Source organism: Schistocerca cancellata, chromosome 2 (assembly GCF_023864275.1).
Source record: "Schistocerca cancellata isolate TAMUIC-IGC-003103 chromosome 2, iqSchCanc2.1, whole genome shotgun sequence".
NCBI classification, from domain to species: Eukaryota; Metazoa; Arthropoda; class Insecta; order Orthoptera; family Acrididae; genus Schistocerca; species Schistocerca cancellata.
The window spans coordinates 408011932-408037341 of record NC_064627.1 but is presented as its reverse complement, the minus strand read 5'-3'; positions in this window follow the sequence as shown (position 1 = coordinate 408037341).

Genomic DNA, 25410 nt, shown 5'->3' with positions numbered 1-25410 from the left:
CACATGGCCAGCGAACCATCAGTTTGGTATTCTCTTCTGTGGCGCACAGAAGCTGCCAACACAGATACCGACGTATCACTATTACGTTATTATGTCGTATTGGTATCTCTTTTGATCGCCGTATGGAATCTGTTACCTTTCATTCACTCATCCTTCTCGTGTTGTCATCTTAAATACATTACCTGTTGTTATTTCCGTAGTTACAGTGGTGGGTGATGAGTCCTATCTGAGTTACCTGTCCATTATCAGAGAAGTCGGTCTCCACACTTTCTCGATCTGCAAACTACTTGTCCTCACATGCAGTGCAACTACTGATGCGTTTTTCGTCACCCTGTGAATTCTATCTCATTACTGAAATGTAAGATTAGTGCGTGGAAGAGAAGATTTGTCTCTACTAGAGAAAGTAACAAAGTTCTGGTAAAAATGAAATATATTCTTGAGCTGCGCTGGCCTCTATAAAACCTTCTCAGAAAGTTTCACAAATACCACAACTTCCGTACTATGGGACTCAGATTCCACTAAGATGGTGAACGTGCGGTTATGTCCCTCTGTTTGATGCTTGCGCCAATTGTACAACCTCCCGTCTGGTACTAATTTGTACTGTCACAATCAGGCCAATCCAGATTGCGCTCTCACGCGATCACGCGACTAATGCTCTTTTTGCCACGCAGGTCTTCGCTACACAATGTCAGAATGTTTTCTAAAGAAACAATACGGAAGTACATAGTCCTGCCCCACTAAAATCTTCAATCTAAAATAGTAGCGACGAAAACCAACATGTTATCATCGACTGTTGCTTGACCACAAAAGACAATTACAGCAGCAGGAGAAAGCACACCAGCTGACTTACCATGACTGACAGCGTCTGTGTTGTTGCACAGAATAAGCTTTGCTACATGAACTACATTCGCTGACGCCTCTGTCATTGTCACAGTCCAAATCAAACAAATTCACAATTATAAAATTACATAACCTACGTTAAAGTTCCCACACACTCTGGCTCTGTCTGCGCAAAACACAAAGCTTAATTCTGCGGTTTCGGAGAGTGTCGCTAATGTCAGTCAATTACGTTCGCCACGAGAACTTCAAGTGCCTGCCCCCCCTTCTCCCACACTGCGCCGCTATGACGTCAGACACCCTCTTCTTCGATAATTTAAACGTGCTCATGCTTAACTCGTCCTTACTGAGTACCCGTCAAACGAGTTACGGAGTTATAATTTTATGTAATTTTTCTCGCTGCTTCCTGCTTTACTTTAGTTATTTACCAACAGATCTATTTTGTATGTAACTCTGCAGCCTTTCGTGGCCGTTGTCACTGAAGTTAAAATCTTCTGGGTTGTTAGGCTGCGTCATCTTTCTTCTAAAATGTTCGACGTTTCGAACCCTCTGCTGCTCAGAATCCTGAGGAAGATGCCAGCAGAGGGGTCGAAACGTCGAACATTTTAGAAGAAACAAGACGCGGCCTAACAACCCAGAAGATTTTAACTTCAGATCTATTTTGTCTTTACCAGAGAGCGCCGGTCGGACTAATCCACCTATCCCAACGTCTACGTGTGTACTTCTACTGACACTGCATCCTAGGTTTTGTCCGCCTCTTCTGTGACTGCGTTCCTCCGCCTTCTCCCGCGAAAGTCACCGTACCCGCATTGATCCCAACTTGGCTCACTCCGCAATCGTTCGGCACTGCCAATCATGCGATTCGCGCTGGTTTGCCACTCACCCAGTATGAATTGGAATTCTTATTTGCGCCTCTTTATTAAAATTGCTGTGACTTCTGTTCCGTTGGTGGTACAGCACACGTATTTTTTAGCAACTGACTACTCTTGAATGAAATTTGCACTCTACGGTGGCGTGTGAGCTGCTATGGAACTTCCTTGCAGATTAGAACTGTGTGCCGGATCGAGATTCGATCTCGGGGCCTTTACATTTCGCGGGCAAGCTCTCTACCGGCTGAGCTACCCACGAACGACTGACGACCCGTCCTCAAAGCATTATTTCTGCCAGTACCTCTTCTCCTGCGTTATCAACTTCACAGAAACTCTCCTGCGAACCTTGCAAGACTAGCACTTCTGGGAGACAGGACATCCTGCATGCTGTACTTTGAACGGCCCCTCAGGGAACTAGATGATTAAGTTTTGAGCTCGCACGGCCCATGTGAATACAGAACAAAGCACTCTTACTCAGACGCTAGACTCTTGCATTTGCACTTGCCCTGGGTCTTCATAAAAAATAAATAAAATAAATCACGAAATGTCATATTCATGATCTATGGAAGAAGTATTAATGTATGTAAGTAAGTATGTTTGTATGGTTAGCGCCTGCAGCAGCTAACTAGTTCTACGTGTCAAGTTTAGACAGTGTCTTGTACATCACTGAGATGGGCAATTGTTGGCTGAAGAATTGAGAATTTCTGGTGACAACATTGCTTGCTAGCGTTGCGTTCATGTAATTATTACATGGTTTGTAGACTTTGCAAATATATTCTCAGTGTACGCAAGGTTAGATGTTTGGTTACGATCAAGACCTTATCCAAAATACAAGGAACTGAATTTTTGGGAATATGTGCCATTGTATTTTCATTGCTTCCTTGGAGAACATACTATACATTGCTTGTGAATTTTCATACTTACTTATTGAACAATAATGTGAATTACTCTCAAGTCCATCTATTATTTTTCTTCCAATAATCATTTCCAAACTTAACGACTTTTGCACTTGATCCATATGTCATTGTTTATCCTTTGTCTACATTTGTAGTAGATATGAGCACAACTCATGGAAAACAATGCGATTTCTGTGGAATTAATGATGAAAAACTGCTTTCAGCAGAAAGAGTATTTTTCTTCTTTCCATACTAATTTCAGGAAATATGAGATCGTTTCCAACTGTAGAGAATTTCGAACCACGTACTGCAGTTCGGTATACATCGAGAGCTGGTTCTTTTGTGATTCATGCTTCTTGATATTAGGTGTTAGGCAATACAAGGTGCACGCATTACGCGCATTTTCTCTACGAGAGAACAAACAACTACGCCTATAGTTTGTGTTGGAAGGTTTGAATATGTTGATTACACTTTTACGTCACTTTGACACATGTTAAGGGCCCTTTCATATATTCCATTGTGCTATGAAAGTGCACTTATTTCCTAACCTGTCATTAATAGAAGTTAAATTGTCTTGTCCGTTCTTGAAGTAAGTGCCCTTGTGGTTTTAAATTTCTGAGTACATGTAAAATGGCTACAAAAGCTTGTCTCAGTTATAACAGCCTCTTATAATCTGTGAATACTGAACTATTAAAGTTTACTTTAATGCTATCTGGCTATTTTAAGAACAAGTTGACACAGGGATCATTTACTTTCCCAACTATTAATGAGAGGAATATCACCATCTGTTCTGGCCGACCCTCAATTGATCTATGGGGTCCTACTGCAGCTAACACAATTGCACATGTTGTACAGGGTTAGCCAGTGAAACGGAAAGATTTAAATAAGTAACTAATTCTTTAAGAAAATTTATTTTTTAATTTAATGGTAATAAATATAAAGTATAAAGGTAACCATTTACTGTACAATAAGTGAAAATATTATGTTTTGAATATAGCATCTGCCAACTGTCCACGATTGGAATCTATGCACTTCTGCAGCCAGGCCTGGAAGTTTCCCATGACATTTTGCAGTTTATTGACTGGTATTCCTTCAATTTCGTCCCGAATTCGTTGTTTTAGGGCTGGGATAGTTCTGGGTGGATCGTTCTGAAAAACTCTTGTTTTTAAGTAACCCCATAGAAAAAAGTTGCAGGTTATCAAATCTGGAGAACGAGGGGGCCAAGGGATATCCCCGTTTCGGGAAATGACGCCGTGTGGAAACAAAGTATTCACAGCATTCATGGCAACTCTTGCGGTGTGGCTTGTTGCCCCATCTTGTTGGAACATTGTGTGTTCATTCACTGGAAAACGGGCGAGATATGGAGTAAGGAAGTTCTGGATAATTGCAACGTAACTCACAGAGTTAACAGTCACAGCACTTCCATTGATATCCTCAAAAAAAAAAAAAAAAAAAAAATGGGCATATGATTCCTCTTGCCGACATTGTGCACCAAACCGTCACTTTTTTTTAGCATGAAGAGGCGCCATGGTTCTCTCCGACCAGTTCTGTTTATTAACAAAACCAGAGAGGTGGAAATACGCCTCATCGCTCATCCACAAGTGGTTTACTTGGTCGTCATTTTCTTCAAGTCTTCATGCCATTTCCTCACAAAATTGTAATCGTTTCTCATAGTCACTTGGTTTGAGAGATTGCACAATCTGTATTTTGTATGGGTGAAAATGTAAATCTTGACGAAGAATCCTTCTCACCTACGTGTTACTTATTCCAAGACGTAGAGCATGTTGTTTGGCAGATCGGAGTGGACTTCTAAGCATTGCCTGTTGAACAGCAGAGATGTTTTGAGGGGTTCGAACGGTTTTTAGACGTTGATCCAGTTTGTTCAAGGTTGTTTATCCACGAAAAAATTGCATTATCCGAGGGAACAGGCCTGTTGCGCGGTATGTTGAAATGGTGTCGAAAAGCACGTCACGTTTTCACCAAACTCTCACCATTCGTATAATACGCTTTGAGCGCGTAGCCGCGATGTTCACCCGTCCAACGGTCCATAACAACTAAATGGCGGGACATGCAGGTAGAATGGAGCCGACCACCATTACTCCCACCACTCACATTCCAGCTGTCAAGACCATCTCCAATCTGTCGTTTCGCTGGCTAACCCTGTATTTACGGAACGGGGAAGGGAGGCCAGCCAGTCATGTTACATTGATATTATTATGCTCTCAGCCAATTGCCAGAGGTCCCTTCATTGCTCTCGGTTTATAGTGATCATTCAAGGTCTATATGCAGTAGTCTATAGTCTCCGCAGACCTAAAGTCACTAAATTTCCACAAATACGGTTTACTGGACAAAATAGTATGCTCGTCTGCTCCAACAAACGAAACACAGTTAAGTCTCAAAAATGACTGACAGACTGAAGGTCTTTGTTCAACAACTCAGTCCCATACTTGGTCGACTTTTCCACAAACCAATATTTCCAGAGTTCTACTGCTGCCCACAGAAATCAAGTATGTGCACAGTAATACAGGTCCTTGAAAAACCATATTACAGTCAATGTTCTACAAGAGGCTACGATCCAACCACGTAACTGGACTGTCGGAGGAGCTGCAGAGGCCAGGAGAAGATCGTCGAGAAGGCAGCTGGTTGGTAGCAGGCAGTGGCGTGGCGTCATTGTGGAGCGTACGTCGATCTGTAGCTCTGGCTTGATGTCAACTCACTCTGTGTGGCGGTGCACGGTACTAGAAACTGTCACGTGGCAACGTAGCAAGATATCGGAGGAAATTCTTTAGATCACGTGGGGCTGCCTAGTGAAACTACTGTAAAACAGTTTTCTGGTGCAAAGTGGTTGCCTGGCAAGTAGGCAACCCGCAACGTTGTCGTGACAGATGGGTTGCCGGCTGTATAGGTGGAACGCTGCAACATTTCAGTAGTGAAAGGACCGTAACGAACTGCAGTCAGTAGAGATTGGCCAAAAAGCAGAAGAAGACTGAAAGTAAGAATTTATTCCTCAATTATTAACATTATTATTATTAAGACATTCGATTATACTTACGTTATTTTTCTCAGCAGTGCAATGTAACCCATCGCAAATTCAGCATCAATCTACAGGCCTGATTCCAGATTTATCAGACCCACTGTCATTCAACTACTCTTTACAGCCACCAGAATTTCCTCAAACCACGCAAGAGTACTGCTGTTCACCAACAAGTATAATTTAACTTCCAGTGGATCTAAATGCATGAATTTAGACCAAGCACCAGACAGGGACTTGGCTGTACTAAATGGAACAGAAAACATTCAATATGTTGGTGCGAAAGTGCAGTAATCATGGTGTGAGTCAGATTACCTGTGCAGCATGAGAGAGTGCATAGAGGAGAAGATGATGACGGATGATGGTGCATCTCACACATCAATTGACATTCAAATGCTCGGAAGCAAAGTTTCAGTATTATATATTTATTGTGAAGTTGAGATTGAATTCATTTCATGGGACATGTGGATTTACATAATACATTTAGGAGTTGTGAATTTCTATGACCTATACTGTGCTTTAATGACTGCTTCAGACAGACTAACATACTGTCATTCATGTGAATAAGGGGCATACTGTGATCTTGCAGAGTATTTGCAAAGAAATAGTGGAAATATTAAATAGGTAGAGAAGTCTGTAAGCGCATGTATTCCCCCACTGTCAAGGTGTAAAAATGTGAACCCTATTAGGAACAAGACTTTTGGTCAGGTGAATACAGGGTTATAAACACAAAATCAAATAGGGGTAATGCTGGAGTAGGTTTAATAATGAATAAGAAAATAGGAGTACGGGTAAGCTACTACAAACAGCATAGTGAATGCATTATTGTGGCCAAGATAGACACGAAGCCCACGCCTTCTACAGTAGTACAAGTTTATATGTCAACTAGCTCTGCAGATGACGAAGAAACTGATGAAATGTATGATGAGATAAAAGCAATTATTCAGGTAGTGAAGGGAGACGAAAATTTAATAGTCATGGGTGACTGTAATTCGAGAGTAAGAAAAGGCAGAGAAGGAAACATAGTAGGTGAATATGGATTGGGGCTAAGAAATAAAAGAGGAAGCCGCCTGGTAGAATTTTGCGCAGAGCATAACTTAATCATAGCTAACACTTGGTTCAAGAATCATGAAAGAAGGTTGCATACATGGAAGAACCCTAGAGATACTAAAAGGTATCAGATAGATTATATAATGGTAAGACAGAGATTTAGGAACCAGATTTTAAATTGTAAGACATTTCCAGGGGCAGATGTGGACTCTGACCACAATCTATTGGTTATGAACTGTAGATTAAAACTGAAGAAACTGCAAAAAGGTGGGAATTTAAGGAGATGGGACCTGGATAAACTGAAAGAACCAGAGGTTGTACAGAGTTTCAGGGAGAGCATAAGGGAACAATTCACAGGAATGGGGGAAAGAAATACAGTAGAATACAGTAGTGAAGGCAGCAGAGGATCAAATAGGTAAAAAGACGAGGGCTAGTAGAAACCCTTGGGTAACAGAAGAAATATTGAATTTAATTGATGAAAGGAGAAAATATAAAAATGCAGTAAATGAAGCATGCAAAAAGGAATACAAACGTCTCAAAATGATATCGACAGGAAGTGCAAAATGGCTAAGCAGGGATGGCTAGAGGACAAATGTAAGGATGTAGAGGCTTATCTCACTAGGGGTAAGATAGACACTGCTTACAGGAAAATTAAAGAGACCTTTGGAGAAAGGAGAACCACTTGCATGAATATCAAGAGTTTTGATGGAAACCCAGTTCTAAGCAAAGAAGGGAAAGCAGAAAGGTGGAAGGAGTATATAGACGATCTATACAAGGGAAATGTACTTGAGGACAATATTATGGAAATGAAAGAGGATTTAGATGAAGATGAAATGGGAGATATGATCCTGCGTGAAGAGTTTGACAGAGCACTGAAAGACCTGAGTCGAAACAAGGCCCCCGGAGTAGACAACATTCCATTAGAACTACTGACAACCTTGGGAAAGCCAGTCCTGACAAAACTCTACCATCTGGTGTGCAAGATGTATGAGACAGGCGAAATACCCTCAGACTTCAAAAAGAATATAATAATTCCAATTCCAAAGAAAGCACGTGTTCACAGATGTGAAAATTACTAAACTATCAGTATAATAAGTCACAGCTGCAAAATACTAACGCGAATTCTTTACAGACGAATGGAAAAACTGATAGAAGCCGACCTCGGGGAAGATCAGTTTGGATTCCGTAGAAATGTTGGAACACGTGAGGCAATACTAACCCTACGACTTATCTTAGAAGAATGATTAAGGAAAGGTAAACCTACGTTTCTAGCATTTGTAGACTTAAAGAAAGCTTTTGACAATGTTGATTGGAATATTCTCTTTCAAATTCTGAAGGTGGCAGGGGTAAAATACAGGGAGCGAAAGGCTATTTACAATTTGTACAGAAACCAGATGGCAGTTATAAGAGTCGAGGGGTATGAAAGGGAAGCAGCAGTTGGGAAGGGAGTGAGACAGGGTTGTAGCCTATTCCCGATGTTATTCAATCTGTATATTGAGCAAGCAATAAAGGAAACAAAAGAAAAGTTCGGAGTAGGTATTAAAATCCATGGAGAAGAAATAAAAACTTTGAGGTTCGCCGATGACATTGTAATTCTGTCAGAGACAGCAAAGGACTTGGAAGAGCAGTTGAACGGAATGGACAGTGTCTTGAAAGGAGGGTATAAGATGAACGTCAACAAAAGCAAAACGAGGATAATGGAATGCAGTCGAATTAAGTCGGTTGATGCTGAGGGAATTAGATTAGGAAATGAGACACTTAAAGTAGTAAAGGAGTTTTGCTGTTTGTGGAGCAAAATAACTGATGATGGTCCAAGTATAGAGGATATAAAATGTAGACTGGCAATGGCAAGGAAAGCCTTTCTGAAGAAGAAAAATTTGTTAACATCGAGTATAGATTTATATGTCAGGACGTCGTTTCTGAAAGTATTTGTATGGAGTGTAGCCATGTTTGGAAGTGAAACGTGGACGATAAATAGTTTAGACAAGAAGAGAATAGAAGCTTTCGAAATGAGGTGCTACAGAAGAATGCTGAAGATTAGATGGGTATATCACATAACTAATGAGGAGGTATTGAATAGAAATGGGGAGAAGAGGAGCTTGTGGCACAACTTGACTAGAAGAAGGGATCGGTTGGTAAGACATGTTCTGAGACATCGAGGGATCACCAATTTAGTATTGGAGGACAGCGCGGAGGGTAAAGATTGTAGAGGGAGACCAAGAGATGAATACATTAAGCAGATTCAGAAGGATGTAGGTTGCAGTAAGTACTGGGAGATGAAGAATCTTGCATAGGATAGAATAGCATGGAGAGTTGCATCAAACCAGTCTCAGGACTGAAGACCACAACAACAACAAAATTAACAATCAAGTCCATTGAAGTAGAATTCATAGGCGGTATTCCTATGTATGTCATTTACATCTATGTCTTTCTAGATAGTGACTCTTAGTAAAAGAGATCAGGTATCTATGGCAAAAAAGCCGTTTGTGTTCAATTTTACTCACTTGAGAGGAATTCAGGGGAATGCTTTTGATCCAAATTGAGTGATGCTTCTCACCCTAGAAGAATAGCAACAAATCTACGTGTCTGATACACTTTGAAAAGTGTAGAGGTCTGAGGGTATTGTGGTTTACTTTTCTCTCATCGTCTTCTAGTTTTTTTTAATACCTACTTACAGACCATAAACGTGAATTATCAGGGTTCTACCTCTGATTTTGGTAGGTCCTGGATTTTGACAGAGAATGAGGACTTGGAATTTATATGTTACATGGCATTAGATGTTTTGTGCATACCAATATCCATTATAGATTCTGGATAATTTCTGTCACAAGCCAGAAGCGATCATACGAAACAATATTCACCCCCCCCCCCCCCCCCGAAAGTAGTCTGGTCATTAATACCAAGAGGGATGAAGCTGGGCCTCCATTAAGTGGATCAAACCAATTTGAGTACACATCGAGGTGGAATACATGGCTGACCACCTCAATAGACTCTATTTCGTGAATGCTAGAAAAAACTACTTAGTGTCATGCTTTTGGTCAAGTTCCTTGCCGCTCAGTAATTGATTCACACTGTGATATCACACCATCTTTCCTCAAGTTATAACCATTCTTTTCTCCACAACATCACTGCATGAATTACGTTCAAGTCGAGATATTATTGTTGTTCGAGGGCTTCCATTTTTCCCCTTGGTCGCAAGTCTTCCTTCGAAATATGGGGAACTGTTGCTTGGAAGTGTTAACTCATCTTGATGCCGAATCTCTCATTCTTATGTCATCATTATTATTGAAAGTGGTCGAAGCAAATGGTTTGTGGGAGAAATATTTCAGATGAGTGATCCAAGTGTCATATTGAACAGAAGCTGTAATATCGAACGGTATCATTGTGAGGTTTCAGTACCATCGATTTAAGAAGCACGTAATTCTCACATGTTACTGCAATCTGTTCCCATTGTGAACTTGTGTTCTGATGGCTGTGTGCGTCGTTTTTATTCTTTACAGCCATGGTTTTGCTGCAGGTGAAGGTGTAATATAATTTCTTCACCATGAAATGTGACTAAATCACTGCTCTCATCTATAGTTTACATTCAGGATGGTTTAATGTTCGAACAGTCAAAGTATCCATATATTTTATGGATTTACCTATCGTTAAGATACAAATTATCTGCAATAGTACACCCAACACTGATCAGATAGAATATTAATTTGTTGATTTGGCTTCCAAATTTCATCTGTATTATTCTCCAACACTTGGTGCTTTGAGAAACATACTAGCGGTGTTACTGAATCTTCATGGCTAAATTCTAATACTTCTTCCGTTCTTTTCCTCTCTGTTTTAAACATATTGATAGTTACCCGTATTTCAAAGAATACAAATCGTTTTAAATACACACTCAAACTGTGTGAGACAAGAAGTATTTTCTTACCTTTACCACTTCCCAGATGTAGTTGCTCTTGATGATAGTAGGTATGCTGTTGCACTTTTCCAGACCAATCCATGCAATACACCACTCCCCATCGCTTGGATCCATCGGAAAGTAGTTCACTCGTAATAACGACGAATCTTCGTTTAAACTAAGAGTATTCATCGTCGCATCTAAACCTCGACTGATGTTGTAATGTGCATTTGCTTGCTTTTATGCAATTATCTGGAGATACATATGTGTAAAAATCTTGGTAGCGTCCAACACTGTGGAACACCTGGTTTCTGTCTGTTAAGCATTGCCACAATTCTTCAAAAACAAACAAACATCACCTGAACAGGCCTTGACGGCCCAATGGTACCGATCAGCCAATTTGTCATCCTCAACCCTTAGGCGTCACCGTATACAGATATGGAGGGGCATGCGATCAGTACACCGCACTCCTGACCGTTGTCAGTTTTCGTAATCGGTATCGCTACTTCTCAATCAAATAGCTTCTCAATTTGTCTCACAAGGGCTGAGTGCACCCCGCTTGCCAACAGCACTCGGTAGACCCGGTCGGTGACCCATGCAAATGCTAGCCAAGCCCAACAGCGCTTAACTTCGGTGATCTGGTGTTACCACTGTGGTTAGGCTGTTGGCCCACAATTACTGGTCTTAAATCGCCACTTGAGTCAAGCAAGTAGAAAGTATTTCGGTTTTGTTTGAGGCAGTGCAACATTTAAATAAACAAGCCTACGTTCTCTGGATTTCCACAGTGCCTTTTGCAACGTATACCGCATAAATTCTCCACAAAATCTTGGGATATTGAATTTTATGACGAATTTAAGCGTATCTGTATCTGTAAGCAGCATGTCTGGTTGCATCACTATGAGCTTTTTTTGTGAACAGCCCAAGCCTTTTCCAAAGACGTTTTAAATATAGTGCTTCATCAACAACAGGGGTGGCCTCCATAGCCCTGTTATGCCTTTAAGCCTTCCGTAGTTGGTCCTCTATATTTTGTGCATTCTTCTCTGTTCGAGCTATAGTAGCCGCTCCTGCAGCCAAAAAACCGACTGCTGGTAGCACTGCAACCATTAGAATTAGAAACTGGATGATTCCACAAGATGCATCTGGTATTGGCAGAACCATAGGCGTTTTAACACTTTTTCTTCTTCCTTCTTTCTGCTTCAAGACACATTTAGCCACAGACACTGCTGACTGGTTTCAATTTTTTGAACATCCTACGAGTTACATCCTCTGCATCTTTAGTGTATGACGACCTGCATTCAGTATTTCTTGGTATTTATCCCAGTACCCAATCTAAGTTTAGCACACATCACTTTATCGACAGTGAATGCATCAATGCGTTTTGCTAAGCCTATGCCCTTTAATCCACGTATTTGTTTAGCTTTATCCACTAAAATTCGGTCTGCAATCTGAAGCTATGCCAAACCTTTATTTGCAGCACATGCTAAATAGCGCTCCTTATAGGCTTCGTCACGTATACTAATTCTGTTATCACATGTGCCAGCTTCGTTTCAGGACCACACAAGTTGTATGCAGGTATACTTGTAACTTACCGATAATATCGCCACAAGACCTGCTAATACATTTCCTAGCAATCATGTCACAATATTGCATACTTTGGGGTTTTCATGCCTTGTTATTCACCAAATTGTGAATGTTCACTCAACTGTTGTCCTTTGATGGTACGACAAGCCAGTTAACTAAAGCCCGCTTCCTTCGATGACTCATAACATGCTCTACAAGAAACACGTTTAGTTCAGAGCTTTTCTGTAATTCCTATATGTAAAAACCCAGCAGTTTCTTCACCATTCCTGTTCATTAAGTGTAATTTCTCAAGTTTGTGCATTGCATTCTGGAAACTGAAAATACGCCCGCTGATCAGTTCGGTAAGACTTTTCAAATGCAGTTTTGTACTTCGAAATACTTACCAAATCACCTACAGTGAATTTCTAATTGCATGGATCCACCATCTCAATAAGACTGTATACCGTATTTAGCTCATTTGTATGACCCTACAAGATTAAATTTCGTCCACATGCGGTTTTTCATCACTCTGTTCCAGTGCTCCACAGCGCTGGACTTCAAGTGAGAGAATGTAGGGTAGTGGTTTATACCGTATCATTCCATTACTGACTTGAAATTTGTATTGTAAAATTCACCCTGTTGTCGCTTTGGAGGTTGTCAAGATAACCATTTGTCACCTTTTGCTGCAACTGTACTGACACCAGCACAACATTCTTTCCTGTCCTTACCTTCGTAGGCAGGACACAGCTGAATTTGGGACATGTCCATTAAGCTATATTTGATACATTTATTCAATCATGAATGTTCGTTCATATCTACGCAATCAGCTTCTCATAAATCACATAAACTTCGTATTGTGACATGTCTACACGGGCATATTTGGCCTGCAGTTTTGTGGAGCTCATGGAAAGCTCACTCCATAATTACTTGATGATATTTGCTGCAACTGTACTGACACCAGCACAACATTCTTTCCTGTCCTTACCTTCGTAGGCAGGATACAGCTGAATTTGGGACATGTCCATTAAGCTATATTTGATACATTTATTCAATCATGAATGTTCGTTCATATCTACACAATCAGCTTCTCATAAATCACATAAACTTCTTATTGTGACATGTCTACACGGGCATATTTTGCCTGCAGTTTTGTGGAGCTCATGGAAAGCTCACTCCATAATTACTTGATGATATGTCTTTCTCCAAGCTGTGAAATGACTGATACGACTTCATTCGCATGAGCTATATTCCCTGCAGCAGCTGATGCTCTGAGTATATTTAGTTGTTCAATGCTTTCGTTCGCACCACGTAATACACATACTACAATGCCCTCTCTCCTGCCGTTTTCACTGGCTAAAACAGATCCAATAATATTCCTGTACTTATTACCTTTCAGACTTTTTACTCATCCCTTTGGCGTGTTGTTTGGCCTATGTGCGTTAGCCATACATAATATTTTGGCATATGCTCGTATCTCATTCAATGAATACTTGCCTGGGTTGAAGTTTTTGAAGAATATGAGATTCTATGAACCAGGTGTTCTTACAGATTCCTTGTTGCAGCCTGTGCCACACGGTCGGTTGAACGAGAAGGGTCTTTACTCAACATATATGGTTTATCCTGGCTGTCCCCTTATGTTGTAACTCACTATCACTGCAACGGTTAATGAAACCGATAATAGCATATCCTTCTTTTTCTCCGCCTCATTTTCTTCTTCTGCTCATTTTTCTTCATCCATGTGAGAGATTTTTCAGAGTTACAGATCCTAGTTTAAACCTTTCTCAGAGACTGCTCTCGCTGTAGCTGTCCTAATTTTAGCAGTCGTAATATTCGTCGAAAGCCTTCTACACCCCAAATATACGTTTTGTCGACTTGCTGTCATATACTATACCGTTTTTGAGGTAGCATACAACTTATACAAACTCTGAGACTACTTCGCATCCATTGCATGGATAAAACGGTAAGTATCTGTTCTTATATAGCTCACGTTGCCTGATTTCAGCATTTCACCATTTCTACCTAATGACTCGATATGCCTTTCTAGTTCCGTTAATTTTGTGTTGATCGCCTCAATCAACTTATAGACATGTTCAATCTGTGCTTTGCACCCTTGGAATGAGAGTATGACTCACATAGTGCATAGTCCGCCGTCACTGATAGAGGTGCATATTGATTCACTTCCTTTTAAGCAGAAACTCATGGAAGTTTCATATATATCGATAGTTATTCACTTTCCTCGTTTTATCGATAACCAGAAATTCAAACTCTGTACGACCTCATGTCAGTTCCTACATGTTGTTGTTGTTGTGGTCTTCAGTCCTGAGACTGGTTTGATGCAACTCTCCATGCTACTCTATCCTGTGCAAGCTTCTGCATCTCCCAGTACTTACTGCAACCTACATCCTTCTGAATCTGCTTAGTGTATTCAGCTCTTGGTCTCCCTCTACGATATTTATCCTCCTCGCTGCCCTCCAATGCTAAATTTCTGATCCCTTGATGCCTCAAAACATGTCCTACCAACCGGTTCCTTCTTTTTGTCAAGTTGTGCCACAAACTCCTCTTCTCCCCAATTCTATTCAATACCTCCTCATTAGTTATGTGATCTACCCATCTAATCTTCAGCATTCTTCTGTAGCACCACATTTCGAAAGCTTCTATTCTCTTCTTGTCCAAACTATTTATCGTCCATGTTTCACTTCCATACATGGCTACACTCCATACAAATACTTTCAGAAACGACTTCCTGACACTTAAATCTACACTCGATGTTAACAAATTTCTCTTCTTCAGAAACGCTTTCCTTGCCATTGCCAGTCTACATTTTATATCCTCTCTACTTCGACCATCATCAGTTATTTTACTCCCTAAATAGCAAAACTCCTTTACTACTTTAAGTGTCTCATTTCCTAATATAATTTCCTCAGCATCACCCGAGTTCCTACATAAGATTTGTAATTGAGTTTTACATTCATACAGTCCTCTATGAATATCATAAAAAGGTTTGCATTATGCCTTACCAACTGCTTTTAAATGGCCGTACCTAATCTTGGTTTTCCACTACAAAGTCGTCAAATGTGAATACCCTGTTTGGTTTTACTTTCTCAGATAGTGGAATATCGCTGCATTCGCTAAATGTTACGTAGGTTACTCCATCATTGCTGTGCAAAATCTCCTGCAGTAGCTGTATTTGGCTTGAAATAGCGTTTCTCAAAATATATATACATGCTCGAAGTGAATCTCCTCAGTATCTGTTAACTGCGAGAAAACAAAATCAGTCTTACCACAGTCAGATGGTCCAACAAGCGAAGCACATTTATTACTAAGAAGTAGCATATTCTTCTTCTTCTTCTTCTTCTTCTTCTTCTTCTTCTCCTGCTACAACGCTCTCGTGACGAGATGTTTCATCTGCTCAGTGTTGGTGATGATTATAGCATTGCATTACCATGCAAGGGGCTTTATGGTTTATTTATAAACTCTTACATATAGCAGGCTGTATGAAGACAGCTAAGTAAGACAGATAGTTATATGCCTACATCTACCTAATATTCATGGTTTGGATCACCTTTTGTTATTGTCCACTAGTAGATCTATAGTGGTGGCAGAAGCGAGCGCTAGAATAATACTTTTTTCTATGAGTTTTCGGCAATTACCTCAATCTTCTCTCTGCAACTGCCGGAAGAGAGAGTGTTGCTAACTTTTGTCTGCATACATGAACCATCACAAAACGCATGTGTATCTCTCAGCCAAGGCTGTCACGGGGTTTGCTCAGGAGGCACTCGCTAGAGCTAGTTTAACAGCAGCTACCCTCTCAATTCCTGTGCTTCACGGCCTGAGGAAAAACTAATTATTAGTTAACTATACATATTTTTTCCGACTACAGTCTCAAGACCCACGTGGTGGTTGTCTCGCGTTGGGAAGTGTTGAGAGCAGGTACAACTTCATTATTTGCTGCTGCAGAATACATCAACTCTTTGGTGAATATGTTTGTTTTCTCAAATATACTTTCTAGACCACATTATAGTTCCGAAATTACTGGGGCAGTGCAAGATGTTTAGCCAATGCTCCTAACAGTGCAGTTTGTAGAATGTGCTACGTCTTCATTAATTTATTACACCACAGTTTCTTATTTACGAAAGAATCTTATCCCGTCACTACAGAGTATATAAATCCAATTGCTCGAAATAAGTAGTTGGAATTAATTTGTTATCCTAATGTCAGGCACCTAATTATTTCCACACATAGACATTCTGATCTATCCTACCAATGGTACCAATTTCATGCCAGTTTTTACGACCAATTTAGCACATTTAGGACCAAATTATCAATTCTTACTGCCAGCTTGCTAATTTCCTATTTTTGTCCTATTTTTACGGACAATTTGTCAATTTTACAGTCGTTTGTCGATTTCCTGCAAATTTTTTACTGCCAGTTTCCCAGTTTTACAGCCAGTTTACGAATTTATACAGCCTACTTGCCAAACTCTGGCCAAATTTTAGAGCCAATTTTCCAATTTGGTTATGTTCCTTATTGATTGTCCTGGTCCTCTAGACTTGTGCAGTTGTTCTAAAGGTATGGGGATTGAAAATAATTGTTAATAAACAATATAGATTATTATTTATAAATAAATGATCAAGCAAAGAGCTGCGCTCCTTTCACTACAGAGCACAGACCTCGAATGGTTCTTGTTCTATGACAGCAGTGGAGGGATCTCTGTCGATTGGCCGAGAGCAGGATATCAATACAACGCGATTGGATGACATCCCCACCCCTCCCATCCTCCACTTTTCCTCCCCCTCCTTTGGGGTGATATTAAATATGACATACGCAGTTCTGTCAGTTGGAATTTGATCCAAAGTCGTCTTCCGGTCGTCCAAACCCAGCAGTGATAACCTATTTAAATTTACTTTTACATGCACCTCAGTGATACAATTTCGTACCAACAACTTCATCACCTCACATACGAAATGTATTACTTCCCAACTTGTAGATGAAGCATGTGCACTGAGCACACATGGTTCACCACAGTGGCCTAAACACTTTGCCACAAAGACTGAATGAACTGATAGAATATAGTGTGAATCCTGAGATATCGGTAGGTGCCATGAAGATCTAAATACAAAGTTACCTTCAACAACCTGAAACATTCATACGAAAATACTACTAAAAACATTATTGCTGAGTAAATGAGTGCTGATTGTGCAAACAAATCTCATTGAGCAAATACATTTCCTGGAGGCAAATGATTATGGCGGAATCCATTCAATTTGAGCACATGGCATATTAAATAGAATCATGAAATTTAATAGTGGAGAGGTACGTAAAAAATTCAGAGAGATCATTTTCACACTACTGATTATTTTTGACTTGAAACATAGCTCAAATCACTTATGCTTGAACCACGTGGTATTCTGTACCACTGCATCACAAAGAATTTACCTACAAAGCATTCAAAATAACAACAAAAGTTAAATGAACGAGGAAGAGATTTGTGTCATTCACAAATGATTTGTCACTTTCAATGGCTCAGTACGTATGTCAAATCTTTGCTCTGAAATAATACTTAACTCGTAACCAGAAAGTACAGGAGGCAAATCTCACTGCAAGTTTTCACATACAGATGCATGCAGCAAACGCTAGCCAAGCTCTCCACCTACATAAACCAGACTAAACACACACTGAGATTCCTATTTGAACACCGAGCACGCCACACTGGTCCAGGCAGCTGTGATCTCTTGTTGACCGAGACACTGCTCAGCAAAAAAACGTTGCTCACACTACCCATCTCGAATGAGCAAAGACTGTCTGCACTTCAGACATCGATTAGCGGATGCAGAGTATCTTAACAAAAGTTCTCGTGAGTCAGCTGGTGCGGAAAACAGTAAAAGCTAAAAGTTGATGAATGTAACGAACACCTTTCAGAGGGTCAAAGTTTTCTGCAAGAAGGGGAATATTGTCAGGGTACTAGTAACCGAATGATAAGAGTAATGGATTCATCTACATCTACGTGATTACTCTGCTATTTACAATAAAGTGCCTGGCAGAAGGTTCAATGAACCACCTTCAAGCTGTCTCTGTACCGTTCCACTCTCGAATGGCGCGCGGGAAGTCTAACATGCAGTAGCAGCAGCTTTCAACAGGTTACGAAATAGTAATTGTAGCGGTCACTTTTTTTGTCTTGGGCATCAGGAGACACGTTTTTCTTACTCAGGAAGTTACAGACATTGTCCGACCCTGTTGCCTTCGCATTTACAGACATATCAGCACTGTAGTGTAATTACTGTTGGCGGTATCATGTCATCGCCTCAAGGCTAGAGTTCCGCCAATACAGCTAGGACAATCATGTTGTCCCATTGTAACTGATTTACAAGAACTGAGTGGCGACTACGATTTCACCGGCACAGATACAGTAATGTAAGGCTTCTTATGCTTACTCCTTGTTCGTTATGTTCTTGTTAAGCTGGTTCCCTATCCAGAGATAGCCACACAGCATTAAAACTGGACAACTCATCGCTAGAATAAATCTTCCGCATCGCGGACTCATTCGAAATCGCCCATGCGGCTAAGTCGCATCGCGTCGCCGTGCTCTCTAACGTCGTGACCAAAATACTTTCTCCGCTCATTTACATGGTGCCTGTCTAGGTCTATGAGCCTACTGTTCAATATAATCACATGAAATCCTGCAGTTATACTTCAAATATAATGCGATGTATAGGCCTTTACCAGTTCTAAAATGAATTTCAAACTCTGCTGTTCGTTGGATCTGTGGGGGCCTCGATAAAATTCAATTAGCAACATCCTCTGCATTTCCGATGAGATATTCCTATGTTCTCGACGAAACTCAGTGGTTCTGTGAGACTCAGTAGGAATAGTCACATACTATAAGGGGCAGTGAAATGAAAACCAAACAGATGGTAAAAATGAAGTAAACTGTTTGTCATTCAAAAAATAATCGCCATAACTGTTAATACATTTATTTCAACTATGCCTTCATGGAAAGATGTGTGCGGTGGCCCACGGAAGCGTGATTGTATCCAGGCGGACACCTCCTCGTCAGAAGCAAACCTGTGGCCACTCATGTCTTTCTTCAGGGACCTAAAAATACGGGAATCCTATGGGGAGAAATCGGGACTGTATGGAGGATAAGTAAGAGCTTCCCACCGGAACTTCTGCAGTGTTCTCGAAACAGCATTGACAACACGTAGGCCCACTCTTACACATCCTCCACACTCCCCCCGATTCCTCCCATATGATTTTCAAGTCTTTGAAGCCCGGTAGAAAGACATTCGCGGTCGCAGATTTGCTTCCGACGAACGGGTGCACGCCGGGATACGATCATGTTTCCATAGGTACCCGCACATGTTTCTCCATAAAGGCAATGACCATCTTGTCTCACAGTGAAATAAATTTATTAATAGTTATAGCGATTATTTTTGAAATGATAAGCAGTTTGCTTTTTTTTTTTTTTTTTTTTTTTTACAATCGGTCACGTTTTCATTTCACAGTACCTTACGTGTGGATTGCGAGTTGTTGCACCCAACAGAGCACAGTATGGGATAAAATTGGTGAAGTACATACAGCTTATTGCGTACCAATAGAGTCTGCCTATGATAAAAGCAAACAACTTTATCAACACGTAAAATAGGAAAAAGTAAGCATTGCTATATATGTTAAATATGTTTGACAACAATTGTTTTCATGGTGTCTGAAAACTTAACTGATGCAACCTGAGACATGCTTAGCGATTCACCTCTTTGTATATTTTTCCATTTTTTATTCCCTGAACCTCAGCAGTAGCCTGTGGGGTACTTGGATGACACTTATTTATAGTTATTAAGTAATCAAGGTTTCTTAATGCATAACAGAGGTCCACATCTACGGCGTTGCTGCCCCAAATAACAAAGGTTAGATGACACTGTAACGCAACATGTCCTGCTGTACCGACATCGGTAAATTTACGTGTCAGTTTTTTGCAGATACAGATGAAATGTATACGGTTCGAGTCCCAATATCAACTATATCGTGCCTCTGCTTGGGTTCATTTGCTGGTTTCCTTCTTTCGCTAATGTCTGGGAACACGACGACCAGTGGCGTTATTGTCCCAGCCCATTTGTGACCTACTGGTTGTCCAGAACTATTAATGAATTTTGTTCGTAATTCTTGCGCCAGCGATCTGAATCACCTCCTAAACGCCCCCTTTCCCCAACTAATAGCATGGAGCTCTGTAACTGATGATTGTACACCAAAAATACGTCCTAAGATTATTAACAATGCTTCTTCTGACATTGCACTAAACGCTCCCGAACAACCCACTGCATAAATATTAAGTGGCCTTTCGCATGTTGGTAGTGCAGCTGCTGCGCCAACACCCTTACTACAACTCCAACAAAGGTATACTCTCACTAACGGCAAATAATCCTAAAAACCTTCGCACGAGATTCCTGTAAACGGAATTTTTTTTAAAATCCGAGGATTGGATTTCCAGCTAGCGGCAACCTAGATTTAAGCTGTAAAAGCGGTATATAATGAGCAGTTATAGTAATTTTGTTGTTTATGCACCATTTATGCATGAGCAATGAAACACTTCTTGCTTTTTTCCTCGATTCTTCTGAGACAAAAACCAGAATGTTGTGTGCGTATGCTACATCATAATCCTTCCCTTCCAGAACGGCTAACAACGACTGGATTGATAAATCGCAAACAACTGACTCACAAATATGACCTTGCGGTTAATATGATTACATCTAGTCTATTCACTTGGATTTACCCTAGCCGTTGATATCCTCGCAATCATCTTTACCAGGGAACCAGACTGGAGCTTATTTCCTGATTAGGTGCTCCATTTTTTCAAGCAAAACTCTTGCATGGGTATGTACCTTGAACAAGGCAAACGAACTTGAGAAAATTATAAGATACCAAAACAGCTACTTGACATGAGAAAATTAACAGGTACCAGACAATAAATACTGTTGTTGAAACCAATAAAATTTTTAAAATAGGGAAAAAACTTCATATTGTAACAGGAAAGAAACTCAGGCGCTAAAACTCATTACAAACTACTTGATAAGAAGGAGTTATAACAAAAGCCTATAAAGCAATGCTATCATTATTCATTATGACGACTATGCAGGGACGGATTCTTGACTGGAAATGGAGGAAAAATGTCCTGTAAACTTGTGTCCGGAAATGCAGCGTTGCCACCGCAGATGACGCAGACGAATGACAATTCCTGTGCCCGCGTGCCGTGTTTTCCTTGTGTGTCGCAGGCTGTGTGATTGACGCAGTGTACTATAAGCAGCAGAATGGTCTGGTATTCACGTAGGGAACAACCCTAGATGTTGTTTATGTACGACCAAGCAGTTGGAAACGGACGAGAGGCAGCACGGCTGTAGAAAAACAAGTACCCTAACAGACACCAACCACATCACACAACCTTTCATGCCCTTTTCGTGTTATCATGCGTCCTTTCAGACGGAAGAACGTGCAGGGAGGAGGTGGACTGTGCGTACACAAGATTTGGAGGACCGGGTTCTACAGGAAATTGAGGCGAACCCTAGATGAAGCTCCAAATTTGGTGTACACTCAGTACGACGCCTTCCTGCGCGTTCGTCTCCTCAAAGGACGCATGACCACACAAACGCCAAAAAGAAGCTTGAAATACTGCGTGATATGGTTGGTGTCTGTGAGGGTACTTGTTTTGGTATAGCTGTGCTGCCTCTCGACCATTTCCATCTGCTTAGCCGTACACAAAAACATCTCAGGTTGTTCCCGACTTGAATACTGGACTATTTAGCTGCTTACAGTTCGCTGCGTCTTTCACAAAGCCTGCAACACACAAGGAACACACACTTCAAAATTACTTTTATAACATATGCTGCTAAATGATACATTATATAAAAGAATGTAATGGATCATTTGATGGGCTTATTTCAGTAGTGACACAAGTTCATTTTTGTTCATTCTGGGACACAGAGTCCTAAAGTTAAATGAGCGCTGAAAAATCTGCAGTTGAGATACCAGAAATATTCAAGCCTATGGCTTCTTGCTAGAGATCAACCTTTCTTTCTGTTAGTTTGGACCATTAATTTCAGAAGCATTAAAGAGAGAAAAGTGGAGGTAATGGACTTGTACCACTATTGAAATAAGCCCTTCATTTAGCACCATATGTTATGAAAGCAATTTTTAATGCCTTATTTTATGAAAGCAATGGCCACAGGCTTTCAGCATATATTTTATTGTAAGCAGAATACATGAACATTATTAACATACATGTCTGAAAGGATGTCAAATATTGTTATACACTTTTCGATACTTTTTCTATAATCTACTGGATTGTACAATGAATTGCACTCCTCACGAACACTATAATCTCACGTCTTACCAGTTCCTGTAACTGTACTTTTTTTCCAATTCTATCAGTTTTCTAAACTTTTTCCTTGCGATCCCCTGTTGAACACTTCGTTTGCCTCCAAATTTTCCTCGGAGGCATCATGTTCTTCTTCCATTACCCAGTGAAGGATCATAAGAGCTGCTTTGCTTTTCACTACGCGGCATAAAAACATATTTCAATAGAAATTCCTCTACTGAATATGCAGTCATCTCTGCTGATCAAATGAAATTTCTCGAAAAAGAGACCTCCTGGTAACTCGTGCGAAACGGTTTTCATGCGTCCATTGTAGCTTTGCGTACCGACCTCAGAAGCGCACCACAGCTATCGATTCGTTTAATACTGTGATCAGTAAATGCCTCCACCATCTTAAGCCTACGGAAACAGCGATGTATGAAACAGAATTTTGCGTAAAACAAGGTGTCTTTAGTGATAAACGTTGTCCATAACGCATATTGACGCTAATCTAACTTGATTAACTACAAATAATAGCTGTGGTAGAGGCTGTCCTATGACATATACAGTATCTTTATTTATTTATCTACCACTTTCCGTGGCCAACGATATTTGGGCATAGGAGGGTTCACCATATAGTTTCCATAATGCTTGTTACAGAATCTAGTAAACAAAAAATTCCAGAAACAGTAAAACAAAAAACAACGGTGAGAGAGTATACGAATAAATTACACATTAGAAAGAAAAGTTCTCAGCTACTGCCAGGAACTCTTGCAGAATAGTACACGCCCTTCTATACAATGCTCAAAGAAGTGTTATCCAACTGGCTACTGTTTTTCCGTCTAGCGCTCAAACAGTGTCTTCTTAATGAGTTAATATTGTCAACAAGAAATACCTTGATGGAATATATGTACAGGAATAGAAGAGTCAGAAGTCCGAGACACCAGAACAACTACCTACCTGAAGTTCCGAACTGACACCGCAGATCAGTCTGACAGCCGCGCTTTAATGTCAAAAATAATGGAGATTATTTTTATTGTCAAGATATCAGAATTCAATTTCTGCACATGATACTGAACTTGATACGTTCTAAAAGGACTTCCATCTACCCTCAATACGTCACTTACTGACCATTTAATGTTCAGTAAAATTTGGCTCCCACGAGAGCTCCCTGTCAGAAAGGGCATGCTCTGCGTTTCGTTGCAGTCAAGCGTTAATTGTTCGCTGGAAGCCACGTGTAATGTCACTGACTACTTTGCTAGCTACGTCACTTTTATTACTTTCCATTTCTTTCACAACAACACTTGTGTCATCAGCGAATAGAAAAATGTTTAGGTCATCTGTTACACTTTTTAAACTTTCATATTTTCTTCGCCTTAGCTAAAATCTCGAAACTACATAAGATTCAGTGAAGTACAGTATTAAATTTAAAGATATTATGGTTTAATCCCCCTCCCCTCCCCCCCCCCCCAACCCCGTATGAACCATGGACCTTGCCGTTAGTGGGGAGGCTTGCGTGCCTCAGCGATGCAGATATCCACAACCACAACGGAGGGTCATCTGTTCAGAGACCAGACAAACGTGTGGTTACTGAAGAGGGCAGCAGTCTTGCCGATGCAGCTTCAAGGGAAACAGTCTGGATGAGTGCTTTAGCCTTTTAACATCAATCAAAACGGTCTTGATGTGCTGGTACTGCGAACGGCTGAAAGCAAGGAGAAACTAAAGCCATAATTTTTCCCGAGGGCATGCAGCTCTACTTATGGGTAAATGATGACGGTATCTCTTGAGTAAAATATTTCGGAGGTAAAATAGTCGTCTATTTGAATATCCACGCCGGGACTATTTAGGAGCATTTCATTATCAGGAGAAACGAAACTGGTGTTCTACGGATCGGAGGGTGGAATGATAGATCCCTTAATCGAGCAAAGGGAAATGGAAAGGTTGACGTTAGATAAATATGGAATTACCGAAGTTGGATGGCAGTAGGAACAGGATTTCTGGAAGGTGGACGCAGGGTTATAAATACAAAATCGAATAGGAGTAACGCAGGTTTAATAATGAGTTAAAAACAGGAATGCGGATAAGCTACTACGAAAAGCATATTGAACGTATTATTGTATAGAAGATAGACACGAAGCCAATACCAACCATCGTAGTACAAATTCATATGCCATCCAGCTCCACAGATGAATAGACTGAAGAAATGTATGATGAGATAAAAGAAATTATTCAGATAGTTAAGGAAGACGGAAATCCAATAGTGACTGGGGACAGGAATTCAACAGTAGGAAAAAGAAGAGAAGAAAAAATAGTAGGTGAATACAGACTAGGGAAAAGGAAAGAAAGAGGAAGTCGTCTGGTAGAATTTTGCACAGAACAAAATTTAATCATCGCTAACAGTTGGTTTAAGAATCATGAAAGAAGATTGTATACGTGGAGGAGACCTGCAGCCTCCGGAAGGTTTCAGATTGATTATATAGTGACAATACAGATTTCGGAACCAGATTGTAAACTGTATGACATTTCAGGGGGCAGATGTGGACTCTGACCACAATTTATTGGTTGTGAACTATAGATTAAAACTGAATAAATTGTAAAAAATTTTGAAATTAAACAGATGGGACCTGGATAAACTGGAAGACTCAGAGACTGTTGAGAGTTTCAGAGGGAACATTAGGGAAAGATTGACAAGAAGAGGGGAAAGTAATACGGTAGAAGAAGAATGGGTAGCTTTGAGACATGAAATAGTGAGGCCAGCAAAGGATCAATTAGGTAAAAAGACCAGGCCTAGTAGAAATCCTTGGATAACACAAGAAATGTTACGTTTACTGATGGATGGATGAAATATAAAAATGCGGTATATGAAGCGGGCGAAACGGAATACAAACATCTAAAAAATGAGTTTGACATGAATTGCAAAGTGGCTAGAGGAC